This window comes from Rattus norvegicus, chromosome X (assembly GCF_021556685.1).
Source record: "Rattus norvegicus strain SHRSP/BbbUtx chromosome X, alternate assembly SHRSP_T2T, whole genome shotgun sequence".
NCBI lineage: Eukaryota > Metazoa > Chordata > Mammalia > Rodentia > Muridae > Rattus > Rattus norvegicus.
In genome coordinates, this window is record NC_141554.1 from 149,372,875 (window position 1) to 149,378,874 (window position 6,000).

A 6,000-nucleotide genomic window follows, 5' to 3' on the forward strand; every position below is an offset into this window, starting at 1 on the left:
TTGAAGCATGATTCATCATGCTGTTGAGAACACTATCATATTGAAAATGATTTTTGAATTGAAAGACAAGATATCTATGTTAAGGTTAGACATAGTGTTTTCCCATGGGAAATCTGAAGTTATTTGAACAATTGAGTATATTAGATTCCTTCCGTGTAGATAGCAAAGTACATATTTTGCATTTCAATCCCCTGAATATGATTATCCATGTTTTGATTTAATGATTTATACATTTGTTTACTTGTTTCTCTATCAAATACTTGCTGGACAAATTATATAATGAATATAGTAAATAATAAAAATAGAGCTAAATCATGAGACATTTAATTTAGGTAATATGTGAAATAGCAAATTGGAGGAAAGGTTCCTGAAAACTTTAGAAAGGTTTTATGAAATAGTAGAGGAGTGCAGATTCATTCTGAGTTCTGAAGGTTGCTGGTGAGATAGGATATTGTTCTAGCTTGTTTCCTATTACTTGTCCTTGTCCAAAGGCCACTTGGGCATGACAGGGTTTACTTTGCTTACATGTCTATATCTCAGTCTATTATTTTGGGAATCTGAGTCAAGGACTTGAAGAACAAACCTGGAATCAGGTATTGCAGCACAGGTCAAGAAGGAATGCTTCCTGATTTGTTCCCAATGATTTATCAGTTTGCATTTTTATTTACCTAAGACTACCAAGCACAGCCCACAGTAGCCAAGGCCCTTTCTTATAATTATTTGTTAAGAATACCCCATAGACATGTCTCAGTCCAATCCCATGGGGATATGTTCGCAACTGAAGCTCATTCGTCATAGATGGCCCTAGTTTGTGCAAGTTTACAAAGACCGAACAAGCACAAATATATTCTTCTTAGCTTAAGATCAGTGGAAGATGTATTGTTGTGATTTGAATTAGGAGTAGAGAGGAGAAAAGGCATATTGTAAGATTTGCATGGGACATGGAAATAGTGACATTAGAGGACTGTTTAGTGAAAGTGTTCAGTAGACACTTGCAATTCAGAATTAGATGAACAGAAGAGAGATCTGGCATTCTGGCAACTTTCCTTCATCTGTGGCATACAGTCTGGTCTGTGTCTACTCTGAGAGCCTTTGCTTGTCTTTTACAAATTAGGCCCTGAATATTAGTCTCTCATCTCCTCCTTCCTGCTATAGACACCGACACTTCCTATAAGGCTTTGAATATATCAAACTCTTTCTATTTAAGTTTTGTGCTTGCTGTTCTCTACATGGATCCCTCTTCTCCAGCCTATACTCATCTTCAAGTTCTTGTTCCAATGCAGCTAACTTTTTAAAATTACTTTTATTTTTTACAGTCCAGTCATTGACCCCTCCTATTCTGCCTTCCCAGAGTTCCTCATCCCATTCCTCCTCCACTCTGTCTTCAAGAAGATGCCCCACAACCTGTGACAGTTGTCCAAGAAGTCCAACAAGCAGCTGAGACAGATACTTATACTATTTCAGTATTTATGGCTTTCATATTAATATGTTGCTGACTCAATAAATGTTGTACTCATTTTTATAATACACATCTTAAAAGGGTATTTTAAACATATACATTTCAAAAATAAATGATTGAGTACTGTAGTCATACACATTGGTTAATATCTTGAGAGCACTTTTAATATAAATCAATTGATTCTAAGTGTTGAATTAACTACATATTTGGAGAGGTAGTTATACTTTGCACCATAAACTATTTTAACCTTGGGGTTAAAGTATTAGTCTGCACAGTTCATTAAAAGTAAAAACATTAACAATGGAAATAAAGACTATTGCTGAACAATGACCAATTTTAAGCAGCAAAAGCAGACTCAAGCTTATCTCAGGTTAAAAACCTAAGGGTACAGACAATACTGCTGATATCAAGAAGTGCTTGCTGGCAGGAAGCTGATATATCTGTCTCCTGAGAGGCTCTGGCAGAGCATGACAAATACAGAGGTATAGGCTAGCAACAAACCATCGATCTGAGAAAGGAGTTCCCATTGGAGAAGTTAGAGAAAGGATTGAAAGAGCCAAAGGGGCTTGAGACCCGATAAGAACAGTAATACCAACCAACCAAAGCTCCCAGGGACTAAAACACCATCCAAAGAGGACACATATACAGACCCATGACCTCAGCTACATATGTAGCAGAGTATGGCATTGTTGGGCACAAATAGAAGGAGAAGCCCTTGATCCTGCCAAGGCTGGATCCCCTAATGTAGGGGAATGTCAGGTGAGGCAGGAAGGGGTGGGTGGTTGAGGAGAGGAACAGCCTCATGAAGAACGAGAAGGGGGCATAGAATAGGGGGTTTATGGATGGGAAACCAGGAAAGGGGATAACATTTGAAATGTAAATAAAAAATATACAATGGGGAAAGAAACTTAGGTTATACCACTTCAGAGACCAATTGCTTGCTGCAGTGTAAATAGAATTATAAATAAAAGTTAAATGAAAGTATATTTTGTTTCATTTCTAATGGCAATGAGGACACATTTTCTGTGGGTGGCCTCATTATATGATGACAGTTTTAGAAATTACCTTTATTCCAGATAATATTTTATATTTTGTGAAGAAAGGGTCATAGGCATCAAAGGAAAAATCTATATTAGATGAACTGTCAATCCTGGGCATTTATGCTCCAAATGCAAGGGTACCCATATTTGTAAAAGAAACATTACTAAAACTCAAATCACATATTGAACCTCACACAATAATAGTGGGAGACTTTAACACCCTACTCTCACCAAAGGACTGATTATGGAAACAGAAACTAAGCAGAGACACTGTAAAACTAACAGAAGTTATGAACCAAAAGGATTTAACAGATATCTATAGAAATTTCGTCCTAAAATGTAAGAATATACCTTCTTCTAAGCACCTCATGTTACCTTTTCCAGAATTGACCATATAATCAAGCACAAAACAAGCCTCAAGCAATAAAATATTGAAATAATCCCATGCATCCTATCAGATCACCACTGAATAACAACTCAAACAACAGAAATCCCACACACTCGTGGAAACTGAAATCTTTATTCAATGATAACATGGTCAGGAAAGAACTAAAGTTAAAAATTATAGACTTTTTAGAATTTAATGAAAATTAAGGCACAACATACCCAAACCTATGAGATACAATGTAAGCAGTGCTAAGAGAAAACTCATAGCTCTTACTGCCTCCATAAAGAAAATAGAGAGAGCCCAGGCTGGCCTCTAACTCATGATCTTCTTGCCTCTGCTTCCTTTAGCAAATCCTACTGGCTTGCACAACCACAATCTGCAACTGGGCATATACCCAAAAGATGCTCCAACATATATCAAGGACACATGCTACACTATGCTCACAGCAGCCTTATTTATAATAGTTAGAAGCTGGAAACAACCTAGATGTTCCTCAACAGAGAAATGGATATGGAAAATGTGGTACATCTACACAATGGAGTACTACACAGCTATTGAAATGACTTCATGAAATTCACTGGCAAATGTATGGCACTAGAAAATATCCCAAGTGAGGTAAGCCAGTCACAAAAGAACACACATGATATTTACTCACTTATAATTGGATATTAGGCAAAATACTCGGAATACCCACAATACAAATGACAGACCATATGAAGTTCAAGAAGAAGAAAGACCAAAGTGTGGATATTTCCATTCTAGTCAGAAGGGGGAACAAAATAATCATGGGAGGTAGGGGGAGGGACTTGGGAGGGAGAGAAACAAGGGTTGGAAAAATTGGGGCAGGATCAGGTGTGGGAGGAGACAAAGGGCGAAGTACAGAGAGTCAGGAAATTGGAAAAAGCTTTGTAGCAGTGGGTATGAGGAACAGGGGGAAGAGTTACAACTAGAAAGTCCCAGATGCCAGGAAAACAAGCAGCTCCCAGGACCCAACGGAGATGAGGTTAGCTGAAATGCCCAACAAAGGGGAGAGAGAAAATGTACAGACCGTATCTAGATGTTAGTCAATACCTTGGTTTAAGGAATTTGGCCACCCACCCATCTCAAAAATATTAACACAGAATTTTTTCTGTCTAAGGGAAGTACAGACACAAAGATTGGAACAGAGACAGAAGGAAAGCCCATCCAGAGACTGCCACACATGGGGATCCATCCCATCCGCAAACACCAAACCCAGACACTACTGCTGAAACCAAGAAGTCCTTGCTGACAGGAGCCTGCTATGGCTGTTCCCTGAGAGGCTCTACCATAACCTGACCAATACAGATGTGGATGCTGACAACCAACCATCTGACTGAGCATGGGAACTCCAATGGAGGAGTTAGGGGAAGGACTGGAGGAGCAGAGGGAGTTTGCAACTCCGAAGGAAGAAGGACAATATCAACCACCCAGACCCGTAAGAACTCCCAGGGACTAAACCATCAATCAAAGAGTACACATTGAGGGACCCATGGCTCTAACTGCTTATGTAGCTGTGGATGGCCTTATCTGGCATCAATAGGAGGGGAAGCCCTCCCTTGGGCCTGTGGAGACTAGATGCCCCAATGTAGGGGAATGCTAGGGCAGTGAGGAGAGAGTTTATGGGTGGGCGAGGGAGCTTTCTCACAGAAGCAGGGGGGAGAGGACAGGATAGGGGTTTTGTGGAAGGGAAACCAGGAATGGGGATAACATTAGAAATGTTAACACATAAAATAACCAAGAAAAATAATTTAAACTATAATTTATATACTGTTATTATCTTTGTTTATACTCAGTTGTTCTGTGTTCAGCCATATCACCTTCTTTATTTTGTTAGTTGGTTTCCAATCTCCACAATTCAGTCATTCTCTTCCTGGTAACTTACACAATCAAATATGTTTCTGTATGAGAGTATCACTATGACATACAAATACAAGCAAGCCACTCAAGATCATTAAAAATATGATCATTTCACATTTCAATTTTATTGGTTAGTTTTTGTCAACTTGTCACAAACTAGGGTCATTTGAGAAAAGAAAACTTCAACTGATAAAATGCTTCCATGAATGTGGCCAGTAGCCAAGTTGCATATGTTCCAGAAAAATGATTGATCTTCAAGATTTCAACCTAACGTGTGTAATGCCAGGCATGGGCAGGTAGTCCTGGGTCTTATAAGAAAGTGGTCTGAGCAAACCACGAAGAATAAACTTGTAAACCGTTTTTGTTCATGACCTCTGCTTCAGTTCCTGCATCCAATCAGGTTTCTGTCTATTGTTTCTATCCCAATTTCTCTTCCTAATGGACTGTGATCAGCATATGTAAAATTAAAACAACTCTTTCAAGCTCAAGTTGTTTTGGGTTATGGTCTTTATCACAACAACAGGAAGCAAACCAAAACATGTATGTACACACATACATACAAAATTATATATATGGGGAAAGTCACTGTATTCTCACATGGGTAAGGAGTATGGGGTCTTTTAATATTTATCAAAAGTTGAAATAAAGTCTGCATGTTTGACAATTTGTTGTTTCTTAAATAGTAATCCTTGTGGTAATTCTTTCTATCATTTAGTGTAACTAAAGTTTGGTTTTCTCCATCTCTTTGTCTGTCTGTATCTCTCTATCATCTCTCTTTCTCTATCCTCTCTCTCTCTCTCTCTCTCTCTCTCTCTCTCTCTCTCTCTCTCTCTCTCTCTCTCTCTCTCTGACTGTCATCTATCTGTATGTATATATTTCACTTAGGCTTTTTGAAAAAAAAAGACTTACTTTATTTATATGAGTAAACTATAACTGTCTTTAAACACACCAGAAGTGGGCATCAGATCCATTACTGATGATTGTGGTTGCTGGGATGAACTCAGGACCTCTGGAATAGAGCCAGTGCTCTTAAACCACTGAGCCAATTCTCCAGGCTCCTCACTTAGGCTTTTTATACAGATCTGTGAGCCACTTTCCTAGAGATCATATCTCTCAGAGTGGATTGAGTCCACCTCCATCAATCAGTAATCAAGGAAATGTGCTCATTGACTAATAAGATTGAGGCAATTTCTCAGTGGATGTTACCTTTCCCTGGTGACAACTTGATAAGCATC